Source organism: Peromyscus maniculatus, chromosome 1 (genome assembly GCF_049852395.1).
Source record: "Peromyscus maniculatus bairdii isolate BWxNUB_F1_BW_parent chromosome 1, HU_Pman_BW_mat_3.1, whole genome shotgun sequence".
Lineage (NCBI taxonomy): Eukaryota > Metazoa > Chordata > Mammalia > Rodentia > Cricetidae > Peromyscus > Peromyscus maniculatus.
This window is the reverse complement of record NC_134852.1, coordinates 62,937,607-62,958,399: the sequence shown is the minus strand read 5'-3', so window position 1 is coordinate 62,958,399 and position 20,793 is coordinate 62,937,607. Positions and strand designations below refer to the sequence as shown.

The 20,793-nt window shown below is 36.5% G+C and overlaps 1 pseudogene across 1 annotated transcript in view; it reads right to left on the bottom strand.

Annotated features, from left to right (window-relative positions):
• LOC143267056 (large ribosomal subunit protein eL13 pseudogene) overlaps positions 1-20,793 on the bottom strand; it is a 75,487-nt pseudogene that overhangs the window by 23,212 nt on the left and 31,482 nt on the right. The window contains exons 3-5 of the transcript XR_013041995.1: positions 4,536-4,633; positions 4,264-4,442; positions 2,162-2,253 (exon numbers count right to left, since the gene is read on the bottom strand). The product of XR_013041995.1 is annotated as a large ribosomal subunit protein eL13 pseudogene (transcript). The remainder of the gene's footprint in view (positions 1-2,161; positions 2,254-4,263; positions 4,443-4,535; positions 4,634-20,793) is intronic.

The window sequence follows — 20,793 nt, the reverse complement described above, 5'->3', positions numbered from 1 at the left end:
AACAAGATTAATAAGGAGAAGGAAGTGTGTGTGTGTGTGTGTGTGTGTGTGTGTGTGTGTGTGTGTGTGTACATGCTCTGTATATATGTGTGTGTTCTGCTTAAGAAGGTGAAAAAACTCTGCCTTCTCCATTTGTGTCATTGTGACCAGATTCTGCACCATGGATCCATGTTGGGAAATAGGTAAATAAGCCAATAGTTTTTTAAACATTGAAAACAGTAGTGAGTGAAGAATTAAGGCAGTAGGAAGGTGATTGTATTTTTGCCTTGAAGATGAATAAAGGCTGAGAGCTGATTGGAAGTCCTGCATATACACATTTGATCAATATTCACATCACATATGAGTGAATGAAATTCATTATATATAATGATACTTTGGTTATAAAAATGGCACAAGCTAAATGAAAAGCACATTTCTCCCTTAGAAGACACTGTGTGCCTCTAGACTGGAGAGACTGCCAAGAGCTCATCCAGGAAGAAACCACTGACAGGCAGATAACTCACTGGAAGGCATGTTCTTCAGCTTTGATCTCCAAGGGCCAGATTCCTTTAAATGAGGGACAATCCCTAGAGTATAGAGCCATGGGAAGTTATTCAACCAGCTCTTCCTATACTATTCACTCTGCTCTCTTTTTCCTCTCTAATTGAAATCTCAAAACACTGCTCTAAAGTGTCCTTTTGAGATTGCTGTCTTCTTGCTACTGGCCACAGTTGTGGTGTGAATATAAAATCACGACTGCAGGCTCTTGTGTTTGAATATCTAATCTCCAACTGGTGGCACTGTTTGTGGAAACTTTCGAAATTTTGGAACATGAGATCTTCACCTGGACGTCATGGTTATGGGGCAGAACACTCTGATTCTGTACCTGCCCTGACCCACCAACATGTAAGAAGCTGTTGCCCTGAGCTCTTACCATTGTGGACTAACATATACCATCATGCCTTCTAATTCTTATTGGACCAAATCTTTCCCACATTGAGGACCTTTCTCCAGGAAATTTAGTCTGTTATTGACAATTAATACAACCACTTGACATAATCTTGCTCATGAGGCATTGTAGGTATTTATATTACTCCTGCATCTAAATAGTGTGAGCATTGTAGCTTTGTTTTCTGAGCCTCTGCAGGATCACATTCTGCAGGTGACCTGACCAAGCATCCAATGAAAAAAATCTGAGCAATAATGTAAAATACAGTGTTTAAAAATGAGCCTGATTTGTGAGTAACTTGCACCTAGATTCAAGAGATTCAAACCTGAACATCATAGCACTGAGGATGTCACTTACAATTTCCATTCCACAGACTTATCTTTTATAAAGCACTATCAGTGGGAATATTTGGGGCATTGGAAAGAGATATTTGAACATCACAACAGGTTCACACCTCATATTTTCAACCAGGAGAAAAATTGTGCTTGAGGGACCAAGATCAATTGCTTTGTATAAATCATAGCTCCTCTATGAGTCTTGAATGGTACTAATTATGTATCAGCTGTTTAAAGAAAGTAATTATTCAAAACACTTCCATACTCCATGAATGGAATGAAGAGCACCCTAGCTGTATCCGTGATCTACTGACATTCAGATTCACAGAGAATGCAATAATTTTAAAATCACTGGATCTTTCTTCTTTATAAATAGAAATAAAAATTCTCATTGTTGTACAAATAGTCTAAGCCTCTGGCTACTTGTCACAAAATCCAAAGCTTGATAAAGTTTCTGAAAAGTAGAGAACTCAAAATGCATCACTCTCCCTTAGATAGTTGCCCAACCAAGGAAACAGTCACTGTGGAGGTGCCAAAGAGAATACTTCTACTTTCATGTTAACCACCCTAAACACCCCAAACTCTGTGAGCTCCTTATGTTACAATATTGTGATCACTGCTACCCTTTCAGGGAATTCTAGGCAGAAAAGAAGGGTACTAAAAATATTCTGGCCCTCTGTAGCTACTCACATCCTAGGTACCATTTGAAACATGAAAATCAACATGTCTACTCCTGAGAAAAATTAAATGATTTCTCTTCTGTAATAACTTGGTAAGTATGCAAATAAGATATAATAATATTATAAAGAGACTTTCCTAGAGTTTCTATTGCTGTGAAGAGACACCGTGACCATGGGAACTCTTATCAAGGAAAACACTTAATTGGGGACTTACTTACAGTTCAGATGTTTAGTCCATTATCAGCATGGTGGGAAGTATGACAACATGCAGGCAGACATGGTGCTGGAGAAGGAGCTGAGAACTCTACATCTGGATTGGCAGTCAGCAGAGAGACAGAGACAGACAAAGAGAAAAAGAGACAGTGACACTGGGTGTAGCTTGAACATCTGAAACCTTAAAGCACACCCTCATTACTACACTTCCTCCAACATGGCCACACCTCCTAATAGTGCCACTGCCTATGATCTCATGGGGGCCATTTTCATTCAAATCACCATATTCCATATCCTGCCCCACATAGGCATGTAACCATATCATAATGCAAAACGCATTTAGTACAACTTTGAAAGTCCCAACAGCCTATAATAGTATCAGCTCTGTTTAAAAATCCAAAGTTCAAAGTCTCTTCCGAGACTCATGTAATTTCCTAACTGTAATCCCTTGTAAAAATCAAAATGAAAAAGACAGATCACATACTTCTAACATATAATGACACAGATTATATATATTATCATTCCAAAAGAGAGGACAGGAAGCATAACAAGGAGATGCTGGACAAAAGCAAGGTTGGCAAACTCCAAACTCTGCATCTCCGTGTCTGATGTCAAAACTCTCTTATGATCTCCAACTCCTTTCAGTTTTGTCAACTGCAACAGGCATCTTTTTCTCTTGGGCTGGTTCTACTTCATGTTATCAGGTTTCCTACGGAGGTATCCCACAGCTCTGGCATCCCCAACATCTTGAAGTCTCCAAGACAATCCAGGCATCAACTCCACAGCTTCATACAATGACCTTTCTAGGCCTCCATTCAGAACACCCTTGACTCATATCCTCAGTTGCTTTCCTTAGGCATGGACAGAGATCCTATAACCCCTTTCCTCTATCCTGGACTCTAAAGCCAGAATCACATGACCAAAACTGCTAAGTTCTGCTGCTTGGTAGGGCTGGAACACAATCCCTTAATTCAAGCACACCAGCTTTCTGTTTTCAATGGTTTCCTTTATTGTCTAGGCCTAGCTGCTCTGGAACTCATTCAGTAGACAAGGCTGGCCTCAAACTCTGAGATCTGCTGCCTCTGAATTCTGAGTGCTGGGATTAAAGTTCTGTACCACCAGGCCTTTCCCTAACCTTTTCTTAAATTTATTTTCACAAGTTGGAAGCTTAGTTAGCTGGGATCTTTCTCCAAAATAACTACTCCATTCACTCCATGTAGCATAAGGTTTTTCTTTAATCTGTTTATACTTCCTGGTGCTCCTTTTCTCCTCATACTGTATATTTTGTATTTTTACTTGCTTAGCTTGCTCTATTTCATTATAGATCTGTATAAGTGTGGCCACTAACAACCAAGCAAGACATTCAATACTAGGCTGTCTTGAAATCTCCTCTGACAAAGCTTTTAATCCATAGCTCTTTAATTTAGGCTCAGGCAGATATTTTTAACAAGAGCAGAAAGTAGTCACATTCTTCACCAAAATATCACAATAATTTTGTCTAGGCCACAAATTAATATTCTCCTCCCCTGAGACCTCTTGAACCAGGCCCCACAGTTCAACTCACCCCAGCACTACTGTCTTCCATGACCCTACTAGTGTGACTCATTTAGTCCCACTTAAAGCATTCATCTGCTTTCCTAATTCAAAGTCCCAAAGTTCACATTCCTCCAAATAATACCATGGTCAGGCCTATTCAACAATACCCCAGTCTCTGTCTTAGGGTTTCTATTGCTGTGAAAAGAGACACTGTAAACATACAAACTCTTATAAAGGAAAACATTTAATTGGAGCTGTATTAGAGTTCAGAGGTTTAATTCATTATCAGCATTACAGGACATGGCAGCATGCAGGGAGACATTGTCCTGAAGAGGTAGCTGAGAGCTCTACATCTGGATCAGCAGGAAGCAGGAATAGAGACACTGGGTCTAGATAGAGCATGTGAAACCTCAAAGTGTACCTCCAGTGACACATTTCCTTCAACAAGGCCACACCTACTCCAATAAGGATACACCTTTTAGTAGTGACACTTCCTATGAGCTTACAGGGGCTATTTTCATTCAACCCATCACAGAGATCATTTCTAAGCAAAGTAATAAAAAATCTTTACCGTGTTCATAACTTGTTTTCAAGCTGGCCTCCATGGATAGATAAAATTAAACCTAGAGTAGCATTTCAGTATCAACAAGACCACAAGGTTAAAAATGCATCAGTTTTATACTGGCTGCAAACAGGAATGGGTAAACTAATGGCAGCAAACACAATGAGCTGTGCCTTCCTGATCCAAACCTGCAGAACAGAAAAGTAGTCAAAATGTAGTTAAGACTGTCATTTTTCCTCTCTGAACATAAAACTAAATGGTAAATGGAAGACAATAAATACCTTTTATATATCCTGTGCTCCACAGCCCCCAGAGCAACTCCTGCTGACTGCAAGGTTAAAGCAAATAGCACTGAGGTTAATATTCTTCCTTGGTCTTCCTGCAAGAACAAAGTTCAGATTTTACACTCTAGCCCCATGTCACCATAGAAAGATGGCAATTTTGGCTTTCTTAATAAAAAGCTAGCAGGAGGAAAGGCCCTTGGCTCCTGACCCACCTCTCTGTATTCCAGGATCCCTCATCGTGTACTCCACAGACCATCATTTTTACTTCAATCAATGAAAGTCATTTCTGAAATGGAAAAATCCCCCCTCTTCTTCCATGTCCTTCCTCCCAGCAGCTGTTACCAGATCCATTCCTGTCAGTACCTAGGATCTGACCACCCTAATGAGCCGGGCTCAGCCACCCTTCTTCCATAAGACAAGAAGAGGCCAAGTTAGCAGTGAAACACTGAAAAAGGAAATTAATCCACTGGAGCCTCATTGGGAAGTGGGACAAAGAGGTCCAGAAATAGTCCCTCAGTTTTCATTAGAGGGTTGAGGGAAATCCCAATTTCTTGATTCTACTATTTCAATAGTCTGACAGCCAAATTTGAAAAGAGATTATTACTAGGATAGGTACCTTCACAGACTAAACCCCAATACAATCACCTTTGAATTCCTTATGAGTCACTTTTATCTTTGAGAGTGTGACATCAGGATTGCACCTGCCAGGAAGATGATTATTTTGAAACTGATTATAGATTCATGGCTTTAGAATGTTATACTGATGTTCTTTGGGAACATTTAATGCATACAACTTATTGAACAATTCAGAATTTAATGTTTGAAATTAAAAATAAGGTACATAACTCTTCTTTGTATACAAATTAGGAAAAGTAGTTACTTATCAATTCTCATTTTAAAGTTAATTATAAATATATGCTGTGTTAACTTTCTGCAAATATAAATTTATTCAATTTTAAACTTTATGTACATGTATAATCTAGTTAAGTTACATACTATATTCACACATGCCATCTTTGAAAGCAGCTGGCAGTAAATTCTTAAAGTGTTTTATCAACAGTTGCCTCCCAGACTCAAATTAACCACACACAGCATCATTATAATGCAAGAAAATACAAGCTTTGATTTGTATTCTTCCTTGATTTGATATAAATTACGTACACAATAAGGCATTTGCATCAAGATAGGTCAGAAATAAAAATCTCTTCTACCATACTTTTCATACACATTGGCACCAAGTAATATTTAAATTATAGTGCATGAAATAAGTAAATTTTGTGTTTAGTAGTATCTATTTCTCTTTTTTCTGAAGACAGTGCTAAGCAGTAAATAGCACCACAAACTTCACTCAAGGAACTGTTGTAAAGATTGGAATTCTCCTCTGAGGATTTGCAGTAGTGAGGTATAAATGTATCTCACAATGAAATTCAGCATAAAAGATTATTCATTTTAATCAAATACAAAGCATGTCTCTATATACCCCAATTAGCATCCACATGACTTGTGTGAGAATAGAAATCATCTTTTAGAATAAATGCTGGAATTTGAAAACTAGGACCAAAATACATGAAAAAAATGATATAGTAAAACTTATAACTGAAAGAAACAATTTTGAACTGTTTGGAAAACAATACAAAATTAATATTGTCAATTTTTTGGTGAGATTGGCCTCTCAACCTGCCACCATCCATAGAATCTCAGTTGTATAGTCTAATCAAACCCTCTGTGTTGGCATCACACAAAAAATATCCATTTCCATTTTTTATATATCTTGTATAATATCAATATAACTTTTTTAAAGCTTTCTTTTTACTGAGGAAAGTATAACCATGTTTAATAAGAACAATTTCCTTTACAATATTATTCTGCCATTTCTTTCAATGACACTAGAAGCATATTTCTGACACTGAAAATGATTATTTTTGGTTCAGTTTGATTTAGAGGAGCTTCTCTTTCTTTCTCACTTGTTCTCTTCAATTCTCAACAAAATGCTTGCACACTCAAATTTATACACAAGTGATTACCACTTAATAATGAATATTACCTAGGAAATTAAATGTACGATGATTACTGTGGAAACATTATAGAGATTTTCTGTTTAGTTCTGTATGGTACAACATGCCAAACACAAAATATATATTTACATGACTATATGATATATATCCTGTCACAAATTGCTTCTAGATATAAAGGAAATGAAATAATATAAAATTAAACCAAATATAAGTGAAAATTTCAGTCTAAAGACAGGATCCATAAGGCTGGTGCTCATATGACCCTCACATAAACCTATAATTATTACAGTAAACATCATAACAGAAAAAGAATAAATGTAGAGTTTTAAATAGTTAATAAAAAGGAAGGAATGCCACAAATGTAAGCATTCTTCCCTCACACTCAGGGGTGCAAAATTATGCAATGCAAAGTTTATTAATCCATGAACAGGATTGGGTAGTAATCCACAATCTCTCTCAGCATGCTATTAAGATTTTGGATGAGGTTCATAGCTCATTGGAACTTCAGCTGTATCAGCATTAAAAATAAAGAATCTGAGAAAAGTGATCTCAGCTTGATCTAGCCTGTTCTGGGATATAAGCTTAATTGTGTCCTCTGTAAACTCATTGAAATTAAAACTTTTCTTATACCCAGCTCATATTCTTCCCTCTATATTACAGACCCTTTCCTGCTCTAGAGATTAAACCACACGTCAACATTTCTAAGCCCACAGCATCATACTTACATGGTTACCATTTTGTCTTTAAATGACATATCTTCTTATCCCTACTAGACCATCTTTTTGAGTAGATAACAATATCATAGTCAATGGGATATGTGCAAGCCTCGAGTTAGTGTCTATAATAGAGTGAGCTTCTAGTGAGTTTTTTAAAAGATTTTTTTATTTATTATGTATACAGTATTTTGCCTGCATGTATGCTTGCATAACAAGAATCCTCCACTGTGGATAACAGGCTTACTTCCCACCACCTACAGCTGACCTCCAGGCTCTCCTTATGGGAGGTGAACTTCATGCCTGCCAATCAGTCATGAATTGGCCCTGTGTCACATTGGCCCCTACAGGAGGTCGGTGATGAGAGAAGGAACCAAGTGGCTCCTCTAGAGATGGTATAATGTGTTTACTTCTGTGTTTACAACTCTTGATTGCACTTAAAATATAGCTAGGGCATTTCTTGTACTGTATGGTGGGTTTTCTGTCTAAAAATAATGAAATTGGCAAGATTGCCATTTTATTTTATGCTCTTGCTATATCTTTTCTGTTGTTTTGCTTTGTTTGTGGTTTGTTTGTTTGTATGTTTGTTATTCAAGACAGGGTTTCTCTGTGTAGTCCTACCTGTCCTAGAACTCCCTCTATAGTTCGGGCTGGCCTAAAATTCACAGAGATCTGCCTGTCTTTATCTCCCTAGCACTGAGATTAAAGGTATGAGTCACTATTGTATACCTAATTTATATATTTTTGTGGGTTTAGATTTTTGTTAATATATGGTTCATGCAAGAATAGAGTACAAGATATAAGGAAATTAGAAAAAATCAACCACTCCTTATCAAACTTATAGCAACTTTATGAAGACATCCATATCAAGGTCAATGAGCATCAGAATACCTTTGCTCTACAGCACTGTTTTATGAGTAAAGGCAATAGCTCATTTTCTGCATAGTTTGTGGAATTACCAGCATGAAAGTGTACATGGTATCAAAACTTAACTTAAAGGAAAAGCATTTCCTCAGCTGTCAAACCATGTCAGGTCTTCACTGTGAAAAAATTTGGACAAAGACAGCACTCATGAATTCCTAGTACCCTGTTACTGCTTAGTATTAAAATTCTGCTCTTCAAATTTGACAAAAACTGGTGCTGTTTACTGGCAGCAGGTCACTTCTTTGTGACAGAACAGTTTAGGAGGAGATGGAATCTGACATGAGAGAGATACATAATAAGACTGTATTTAATAATTATGTTGGTAGTAAGTATATTGAACTTGTTAGTTTACTATTAATTAATTAAATGGCACCAATAAATATCCAAATAATTCTAATATTGATTTTATTTGTACCTAGAATGAGGAGTTTGAACTTGATGCCTTTGAAGACACCATGTTCAAGGGTTAATTCACTGATTTCAAAAACTAAACACAGGGACACACAAGGGTGAGGCTTTCATGCTTGGGTGAAGCTATGAGTTACATATTGTCTGATTTCAAAGCTGAGACCCTAAGCTTTGAATGAATGGTGAAATAAAGAATATTCAGTATCCTTGGTCTTTCAAACATGGGTGCAGAATGACTCCATATGAGGTCTATTGCAGTCGTATTGTCTATTTCAGAAATACAGACAGCAAAGCTAACTTGAATATGAAGACCAAGGTATGAAGTCACCATACCCAATGTCAATATAGTTCTCCAGACTCTTCCAAATCCTTTCTGTCATAAAAACTACGAGGTTTATTATAAATTTAGAGACAATGGTTGGCACAAAATTTTATTTCAAAGCAGTTAGTATATATAATATATGCCACAATTCTACTTTCAGTTTAATCCTCTGTAACTGTGAGCAGTTTGAGAAAGCAATTGTAGAGGGAATATTTGAAAATTGTAAAAATATATAAGACAGTGATTAACATATCTTACCGTGAATGTATTTCATCTTTTATCTACAGCATTGTAAAACTATCTAGCTGAATACCTACAGCCACTTGACTAAATGAAAGTCTATATAAGTATATACTCCTTCTGAGAACTGCCTTATTGAGATGAATCCTGTTTGATCAGCCATGCACTGCCATCTTCCATAATTTTCAGAAGTAATTAGATTTTCCAGAAAATGCTGAGTTTAAAACTTTATGAAAAATAGTGAAAAAAATAGTGAAAACCTGATTGCCAGTCACATTTTCTCCAGTAAGTCTCATCACTCATATTTTAGCATTTTATGGAAGGTTCTAGCATTCATCGTTTAGCAAGTCTTAACTGCATGGGAACTAGCAGGCTATGAGTTTTACCTCAGAAAACCTTTGAACATGAACTGATTTCCAGAAAATAACTCAAAGACTGTGAATAGAAACTCAGCAGAATAAGGGCATAGCTTCATTAGTAAGTTTTAAATACTTAGAAGTAGATAGATATGTAGATATATAGATGTGTAGATAGATAGAGAGAGAGATAAACAGATAAATAGAAGACAGACAGACAAATATGTACATACACACATACATACATACACACATATATACATAGATAATTTCCCCCTTGGAATTACAAATATTCATGACTGGCCTCTTGGTATTGTTTGGCCTATAAAAATGCAGAATTATGACAAGACAAAAAAATAAAGAGGTAATGAAAATTGTTAATTATTTTCTTTCCCACTGATAGTACTATTTTCAGAGAGCTCTAAAGGAATTATTTGAGCTCTAAAGGAATAATCATTTAATGGAGATGTAATGACTGAGCCATCATGAGAAGTCAGTAGAAAATGCTATGAATGTGACTAACATTACAAATCATTCTGCCATATGAAGATTCTGAAATCAATTTTAGAAGTGAATTATGAGATTGGAATGAATTCAAGAATTACAAATTGGAATGTCTTGATTTGTTTCTAGCTCTAAGTTCTCTTGGTCACCTAAGAAGGACACACTGTTGTGGTGTGAATGAGAATTCCCCCTTCAGGCTGGCTTGTTTGAACACTTTGGTCCCTAGCTGGTGGTGCTGTTGGGAAAGATTCTGTAACCACTTGAAAATAGTGCCTTGATGAAGGACATAACTGGGTTGTGCTTTGTGGTTTTATAACCTGACAATTCCTATTCTGTCTCTTGGTTCCTATGTATGGATGAAATGTGATCAGTGTGTTTTCTGATTGCTAGGCATGCTCAAGGCTCCAGCTGCCAGGCCTTCCCTACTTGGTGGACAGTGTCCCCTTTGAAATTGTAAACCAGAATAGACTGTTTCTTCCCTGAGCTGCTTTTTTTCATGGCATTTTATTACAAGAAAGAAAAGTAATTAATATAGGCACTAAAACCTAACACAGATTTTTCAGTGTGTAGAGTGTTAACCAGTGTTTCAGGCCATTCTTACACAGTTTGTGTCAAACACTGGGTCATGGTCTGACACTAAACAATAAACAGACATATTGGGAGCTACTTCAGATGCTGTAACTGTTAGATACGCTTTTAAAATAATTATGGTTAGTTTTTGAAAATATCAAGTGAAAAGTGTTTTTCTGAAAAAGAAGGATGAATTTGAAGAGGTGTAGAAAATTATAGAGCAGTGGATTTTCAAAACTATTAAATTGATTGAAGGGATGAGAAAGTAATAGAAACTGCAGAACTAAAGAAGTGAAAAAAGTAAAATACTAAAAAGCCACCAGTAAAAGCAGTACACAAACATCAGAACAAAACTCTAGAGCGATATCCAGTCCCCTGATGGGCATGGAGCTGCAACAGCTCTGTGAGGAAAGAGAGGAGAACCTGTTTAAGGTGTCCCTAGACAAAACTTCCAATTGTCAAATATGACCAAAGCAAAGATGGAAAGTTTCAAACAATACATGCAACATAAGTGCTCTTGACTTGCCACTCTGAATCTGGGGGTGTTTGTCTCCAGAACAGCAAACCCTGTGCACACTCAAATCTCCGTACATGATGACACTGCTCTTCCCTGTGCATGTCCCCTTGTGTGTGTCAGTCACATGTAGATCACCCTTTCACAACACAGATGCTTTGCTCTGCAGTTAAGAATGGTGAGAAAAACTCCTTGCTTTCATTCAGTGCAAATTAGCATTTCAAATATGTTGAATCTAGGTAGTTGAATCTGAGGATGCCAAACCAGTGGATGCAGAGCCCAAAATACTCCGCACAGTAACCTGATATTCTTCCACAGCACTTGGATTAGTTGTTCTTTCTTCCTGTTTAATTTGTGCTTTTCTCTTTGTATTTAATTACTTTCTGTCTCCTGTGGATTCTTTTCATAGCTGTTTCAACTCTACACTAACATAGTTAACACATCCAGTATAGAGATCCCTGCATAAAGACTAACTTAGACTTAGATGAAGCTATTCAGATAAAATAGTGAATGATGAAAGAGATATAGGAAGTTCAATGCTACTGAGAGTGGGAGAATCAGTTTTCTTCAGGGACTGTCTCCTTACTAAATTATCCAATCCCATGTGGTCTGCTTTAATCTCATATGCACAAGCACAACGCTAAATGAACTCAGGAGATTGTATATACATACATACATGTAGATGTGTGCATGACTGTATGTGTAAGTGTGTGTGTGTGTGTGTGTGTGTGTGTGTGTGTGTGTGTGTGTGTGTGTGTGAAAAAAGGAGTCATGAATTTGTAAGGGAGAGGAGAGGCCCAAAGGAGGATGTGGGGACAAGTGCAGATGGGATTGATTAAGATTCAGTGTTCATAAGGAAGTGCTCAAAAAGAGAGAAAGAACAGAAAATGAGAGTGTGTATTATATCTATTTTACCATAAAATGGTTAACTAGAAAGTATTGAAATAATGAGATATATAACAGAAATTAATGTATCAAGAGGAGATATATTTTACAAATGAAAAAAAAGGAACTTTTCTAAAAAGACCAAATAAATCAGGGTGAAAGTTCAAGGTGTCCAGACTTGTATAGAGGCAGGAAGATTGGAAGTTCTAGGCTGTTTCCAGCCATGGGACTTTGAGGCCATCCTGGGCTTGAGCTATATGAGATGCTGTCTCAAAGGGTAAATTAATTAATTGATTGAGTAACTAAATATAAGCAAAGATCATGGATTTTTAGAATGCACAGTATAAAAGAGATTCCAGGAAAAGGACTGATGATACAAGATAATTAGATGCACACAAATAAGTGTATTACTTCAACAATGACCAAGTTTAACATGTGTGCAAAGGTACCTGATTATAAAACTGTCCAATATTTTTGGTGTTATAGTCTAAAAGCAAGTTGCATTCAGTAAAATTAACCTTCATACTGAATTTTGATTATTTTCTTTCCAAGTGCTATGGAAATAAGAAATACATGTGAGGAAACAGTGAGGTGTATATTCAGAGTCTGGGTTGAGGCAGTAAAGGATACTCGGATGTGAGTGTGGAGCAGTGAGTGTCACTCTGGGATTCTGGGTGGACAATGAGGAGCAGTTGGGTTTGGAGAAGGAAGTGGGGATTGCTTCTGGATTCTGGGCAGGGCAGTGGCTCCAAGCTCAAGGCATGACAGGTATTCACAGGAAGAGTTAGTCTGTATCCCACAGTAGAATGTCTTTCCAGGGCAGTCTGGATATTCTGCTCTTTGTTCTGGACCCCAGCATGTCCCCAGATGCCAGTGTCTGTGTATCTATGAACTATTTTTCTGTGTTCCACTTGGCCCCATTGTTTGATGCTGTAAATTCTGTTAGCAAATATGAGTAAGGTTAGGCTCAGCTCTAACTTAATAGGAAAGAAAAGCATTTTCAATTTGGGATGCTTTTCATTTTACAATATATAATTAGCACATAACTCCACTATAATTTCAGCAGCATCTATGTAATATATTTTTACACTTTTAATTATTTTTAAAAAGATAATTGACTCCCAAGAGCCAAATAAATAATGAAAACCATAAAACAAAACAGTGAAAAAGTAAGAGGCTACATTCTCAGGTACTTTATTAGAAGTTTTCAGACTTACATAAAGTGAAATAGTTGTTCCTGATCAGAAATATTGCAAACTGAAAAACATGTTTTAATACAATAGCAGAAACTAAAGCTAAAACTCATAGAATTAATAAGCATTTGTGTAAATACAGTGGAGCCACACTTATTTGTTTTCAAGAATTCACAGCAGTATTTTTATATTATAAGAAGGGTTAAATGAGACTGGTTGGATATAGCAGAAATTAGTCAACATGGAAACATAAAACTGTAATATATCATTATTAAAATAAGAAAACAATCCAGTTAAGAAATGCTAAACTGAGTGGTTTATATACATACTTAGCAAAAGAAGTTTCAGGGATAGCAAAAAAGAAAAGCATGTAGAAATTGTCAGTCATCAGCTTAATGTAAATTCAAGCCATGACAATGTATTTCTACACAATTATTACAATGGATAAAGATAAAAATTGTCATCACATCTGGCTTTGTCAATGGCATGCAACTATGACAATTCCAAGATTCATGAGGGTATACAAAATCATCGGAACACTTTGAGAAACAATTAGGTTCATGAAAGTCATATTCTATTATATGGCAGAGACAATGCACTTTGAAGCATATTTAAGCAAGTGAAATGCAGTGCACATGTCTATGCATGCATGCAATATTCTCAACATCATTGTTGTGTGAAACTGTCAAAATGAACTAACTATGTGTTTTAGAGGAAGCTGATGGGCAAATGCAATACTAAGGATTGTTGCAATGAAAACAGTGATATTGAATACTTATGCCAGACACATATATGCATATGTACATACATATATAACAACATTGATAATTTAAAAGTAATTCCTTTGAAAGGAAGATGCTGGACTTCCAATAATAATAATAATAATAATAATAATAATAATAATAGGATAATTTTATTATGCAAATTCTTAATATAAATCTTCTTTGTAGAGTCAGAATGCAAATGGGCATTGCTTCAGGATGCCATGAGACAGAAGGAAGCAGGAAAATATTTAAAGTTCCATTCAGATTCTTACTCTCAGCTGTGCAATGCATTCATGCATAGATACACATTTCAAGCACAATTATTCCTAAATTGTATGAAATTTGTTAAATGTCAAAAGTTTAATACATTATGTATCCATGTTTTTCATAATTCTGGTATTCAAGTATATATATTGAGATATTGCCTTTAAACAGAACTACTACACAGTGAAATGGGCTACACACAGAAATATACAAAGCACACCTAAAGAGTTACTTATTGTTTTAGTGAAAGAAAGAAAATCCAAGAGCTACACAATGTGATAGCATATGTAGCACATTCTAGAAAATGCTGAGTCACTGAAATTAAAAAAAAAAACTCAGACCAATGATTTTAGGAAAAAAAGAGGGGTTATGTTGGTTTAAAATGACTAAAAGTTAACGTTTTTTGGTGGGCGGGGGTAATTTTACATCTTTTTTGTGGGAGGATTAATCTATCTACATGTGACAAAAGCCATAGACCTGTCCCTAGAAGATTTTGTCAATGTAAATTTTACCAGAGTAAAACCTGCCTTGGAGAATTATTCTAAGCCTGCATTAATATTGGCTATGGAATGGAGGAATGATTCAGTGTTTAAGAGCTCTGGCTGCTCTTGTAGAGACAGCACCCACATGGCCACCCATAACTGCCTCCTATGTGTACATGGTGTAAATACATAAATCCATATACTCAGGAACACACATATATATATATATATATATATATATATATATATATACATACACATACAACAACAGCAACAATGACTTTCCATATCCAACTCTGCTTCGTTCAGGTTGCATGTTGTGTAGCTTCAGTAAACAAGAATTTTATTCTCAACTGTGCAATGCATTCATGCATAGATACACATTTCAAGCACAATTATTCCTAAATTGTATGAAATTTGTTAAATGTTGAAAGTTTAATACATTATGTATCAATGTACTGAACTTGTCTAAGAGGCTCTGTGGAGACTTCTGATAGATTTAAAGTGTTCCAGGGTAAGTTTCTCTCATGTATGAAGAGAGGAAAAAGGAAATCAACTGAGGAAAATACCCATCAAATGACTTATTTATTATTTGATGAAGCATTCATATTCTGCAAAGAAATAATTCTCATTTTTAACCCTTAATTTTTAATGTATAAGAATTTCTCTGAGCTGTGTACTCATATTTTTATTTTAATAAAAAGGGACCATTTTAGGTAGACAAGATATAATATAATATCCTAAAATCACAACACCTAATCTTAGCAAAAATTCAGAGGTAAAGTCAGGAGTTCAAATCATCTTTAGCTTCCTAGAGAGTCTGAGGCTAGCCTAGAGATAAAGGCCCAACATCTCTAGGGTAATGCCAGGTCATTATGTCATTACTTCAAGCAGCCACCCTGGCCTGGTTTCATGTCCATGATAACCTGCTTCATCCCAGCTTTGTACACGTGCTCCTTTAATAATGAATCTCATGGTCACTTTGAAAGGACAAATAAAGGATGGACTTTTAACATTCTATGCTACCCCCATTGGCAGTTCTTGATATAACCATTACAGTCATTACAGTGGAACTCTAAACTATGGAGGTCCCACAAAGCTCAGGCATCAAACATCATTCTCCCTTCTCTCCTTCCTTCAAGAACAGCAGCACCATGGCCGTTGCTCTCTAACCTGATCCACTGAGCCTTGATAGAATCTACTCTCAAAATGCATCCTGGGAAAACTTTCCAGCCTGTTTCCGTTTGCACAAAATAGCTCTCTAAAACTGTAATTATGCAATCCTGCCTTGAGTAAATGAGCATTATCAGTCATGGAGGGCTGACTCTAAATCTCCCAAAAGTATCCAGCTCTTTCAGAAATTGACACATTGCTAATATGGAGAAATAACTCTGCAGCTGTTTCTAAGATTTTTAAAATCTGCTGTAAACTATATACTTAACTGAGGACAATCTGGCAATATAACTGTCTTCATGTATAATTAATCTTTATTATTGTCTAAGTCACTGTTCTATTGCTATGATGAGACTCTATGACCAAGGAAACTCTTACCATGGAAAGCATTTAATTGGGGGCTTACAATTTCAGAGAGTGAGTCCATTATTATCAGGCCAGAGAACATGGTGGCAGGCAGCCAGGTGCTGGAGCAGTAGCTGAAAGATACATAATGATCCTTAGGTGGAGAGAGAGAGAGAGAGAGAGAGAGAGAGAGAGAGAGAGAGAGAGAGAGAGAGAGAGAGAGAGAGAGAGAGGAGAGGGAGAGGGAGAGGGAGAGGGAGAGGGGGAGACGGGGAGAGGGGGAGAGGGGGAGAGGGGGAGAGGGAGGGGGAGAGGGAGGGGGAGAGGGAGGGGCAGAGGGAGGGGGAGAGAGAGAGAGGGAGACAGTCTGGGCTGGCATGGGTTTTTGAAACCTCAAAGCCCACCTCCAGGAACATGCTTCCTCCTACAGGGCCACATCTCCTAATCATTCTAATCCTTTCAAATAATGCCACTTTTTGGTGACTAAATATTCAAATATATCAGCCTATAGGGTCATTGCTATTCAAACCATTGCAATCTACTAATTTAATGTAGTTCTTTTGTGGTTTCTGGAACTTGTTAAACAGTTCCCCTTTCAAGACTTGTATTGATCATCTTCTCTGCACACTGCTCTTATAAACAGCAATAAGAATACTTGTAGAATACATTGTGTAGCTGTTTCTTCCCACTTGACACATTCCATCATGGAAAGTTGTAAGAGGCTCATAAGACTCCAGTTGCCATTGATACTTAAAGTCTTAGTAGTACATAAAATTACAAGATTCTCAAAGCCCCTGTTTATGGTTGTAAAGGACGAAGATCCAGAGATGAACTTTTCTGAGTGGCCACCAATGCTGAGTGGACTTTCTAGGGACACAGCTGCTTTGGGGTCATGCAGAAAGCCACCTATAAGCAATCTCTCACCAACATAAATGGTTCACTGCATACTTGTGAGACTGCTTACTAAGTTGAAGTTCTGTCAAATTATTTCTCTGGTCTATGACTGGTGCTGTATCTTTGGTGGATAGGCATTTGTTCATGTCTCCCAAGATAAAGTCACACAATATCATACAGAAATTTTGGTGTAAGACCTTGGAATGGCTTTAGTACTAGCTTTCAATTCCCTTTGTCTTTGCAGTTAAGACGTTTGGCAAGGTTTCAGTCATCTAAAGGGCTGGATTGGTCTTGCATATCATATTAAGATGGACATTTGCAGGATATAGATGGTGGTACACAGATGGTCACAGCATCGCCTCTTCCTAGGGATCATTGATGTGTCTGATGACAACTGGCTTATCTCAGAGAGAAAACCAAAGTGAGCAAAGACCAGAAAAACCTTGATGATCCTTGAAACCTACTTTCAAGTGTCATGTTTCACTTGGATTTCTGATTTACCAGGAGAATCCAGCATTGGTCCATACTAAAGAGCACACCAAAGACACATTTCATGATATGTGTGGGGGTTATTACAAGCTTTAACTGTTCTCTATTATGGAATTTCTCTTATTTGGGGAATATCATTTATGAAATCTATTCATACTTGAAATTTTACAGATCTACCTTAACAATGAACCCTTTTGCCTTCTGTTGAGGCAGAATATGAGTATACAGTGGAGCACCTCTGAGGATAAGGTTGAGTCCAAGAATGTACTTGCCTATTTATTTATTTATAATTTTGTACCTGAGTACTATATTTACATAGTTTCTACCCAACTCCACCTTCAATTTATACCACATGTCACCACTTTCAAATTCATGACCTTTTCTTCTATTATAATTATTGTTGCATATATGTGTGAGTGTATACATATATATGTATATGTAACTTGAATTGCTATGTGGTCTTATTAATAAAAAACCTGGAGCCAGATATTGGGGTTAAAACAGAGATCGGAGGAAGAAGACAAGCCATAGCCAACTTCACCTCACCAACTCCTCAGCTTCCAAAGAGAGTTACTTTCTGTATACCCACGTCTATATGCCTTTCTGTTCTGCATCTCACTTCATCTCTCTGCCCAGCTACATCACTTCCTGTCTGTCAGTACAGACTTCCAGACCTCTATGGTTAGTGCTGGGATTAAAGGCTTATGTCACCATGCCTGGGTCTGTTCCCCAATGTGGCCTTGAACTCACAGAGATCCAGATAGATCTCTGTTTCCTGAATGCTAGGATTATAGGTGTATGCTACCATTGCCTGACTTCTATGTTTAATATAGCAACTGGCTTTTTCCTCTGATCCTTAGATATATTTATTAGGGTGCACAATATATTAGGGGACACAATATATCACCACATGTATGCACACACATATGCATATATATATATATATATATATATATATATATATATATATGTATATATCCAAAATCCTTTGAGTTTATTTAATTTTTCTCATGTGTATCTGTGTCTAAGGATGACCATTTGAAATTGACCTATTAGGGAGCTCAACACTGGAAAAAAATGATTCTACCTCTTTCAGAAGCAATCAATTACTTGTAGCTCTTCATTTAAAAGTGAACCTTGTGAAATTTCCCACATCCACATTGGTGTAACAACTGGTGTTGTCATTACTTAGGTCTTGTTTGGGAGTCATGTTATTGACATTTTATGTGTATAGCTATGTTTAGAAGACACTATGTAGCATCACATCCTGGTCCTCTGCCTCAAAATCTTTTTGTACTGTCTTCTGGGATTTTTTTTCTGCTCTTTGGCTGTAGGGGTTGTATTGCAGATGCATCAGTTGGAGCTATGCACATTTGGAAAATGGGGACAAGACTTTAACAAAGGACAGGAGAGGAAGAGTAATACAGAATTAGAGAGAAAAGAGATAAATATTACTAAGACTCTTAGAAAAAGCCACAGGAAAATACACTGTTTTATGAACTTACTTAAAACACAAATATAACAGTATTTTATTATATATATAATATATTATATATATGAAATTATACATTCTTTTTTTTAGATATACCACACAGCATGCTGCTAATGTACCTCCCAAGAGCCATAGACTATCTAACAAACGTTCACAATGTCAAGCCTTGGAAACTCTTTTGATTTGTAGGTCAGGGGAGTTTATGAACCTCCCAAAGCAATACAGGTTATTACAATTGTACTTTGCTGTCTACTAGAAATTGAAGGTAAGACCCTATTCTAAAGACACCACACTCAGAACTTGATGAAATTGAGATGGAACTGACCTAGAATCTTCCTCCCTGAGTACTCTTTCATAGTATCAAAGCATGCAATGCAAACTTCCATGAGAGAAAAGCAATCAATCAATAGTCCTACATAGCTAGAATGTCTATGTAGCAAAACAATGTCCAGTCCAGCAAGACATGGCCAAGGATAAAATAGTGGTACTTCTGGTTTGTGAGTAACAAACAGTTGTCTACTTGGATTTAATACCCATTTAATTGAAGGGGAATTGTTCCTGTTATTGTAAACCAAGCCAACTCTACATCACTACAGAGATCTTAAAACTAAGATGAAGAACATGCTACTTCCACTTCCCCAATACAATATAATTCCGAATTGCCTTCTAAATACTTGTCCTTATACACACAGAAAACTGTAGCTTCTATCCTTCATCAAAGAAACTTCATTTTGCAACAGATGGAGACTAGCAAAGAGATCCACAACTGTTCAAAATGAAGAAAATGTTACCTTGACGTTTTATCTATTCTAGCCTATGACTATTTTTCTCAATATATCTTATCAATAACATTAACATTAATTTCCACTTCAGTAATTTTCACAGAGTAAAAATTAAAATAACCTCCCTATTTCTTTACATGCCTACACATACAAAGGCTCTCCAATATTTCTATATTCCATAAGACTTAGGACCTTCCACTATACAATCAATTTCATTCACTCACTTACAAATTATTGTTTATTTCCAAAGAAGATCAACTTGACAACTATATTCACTATGGCCTTGGATAGACTCCAATCCTTGACTGATGTTAGAGCTTTAGACCTTAAACGTTTAGCAACTTACAAACAAGTAGAGTATTAAAAAGAAGAAAAAGAATAAATAACTTTGACCTGACTTTTATGTTTCCATTTTCACTCACTGTAATGGCTACTATAACTAACATTATATTATGCTTAACATGTGTTTCAAATATAACTATAATTTACACTAAGATATAGCAAGGTGTCCTTTGCCTTACAGAAGCATTTCAGTTTCATGAGGTCCCGTTTATTAATTGTTCATCTTAGCGCCTGTGCTGTTGGTGTTCTGTTCAGGAAGTTGTCTCCTGTAACAAGGCTTTTAAGGCTGTTCCCACTTTCTATCCTATTAAGTTCAACATATCTGGTTTTATGTTAAAGTGGTTGTTCAACTTGGACTTGACTTTTGTGCAAAATGATAATTATAGATATATTTGCATTCTTCTACATGCTGGCATCCAGTTTGACCAGTATCATTTGTTGAAGATGGTGTCTTTCTTCCAGTGTGTATTTCTGGCTTCTTTATCAGAGTTCAGGTGTCCATAGGTGTATTGATTGGTCTTGGTCTTCAATTCTATTCCCTTGATCTGTGTGTCTGTTTTATGCCAATATCATGTGGTTAGTAC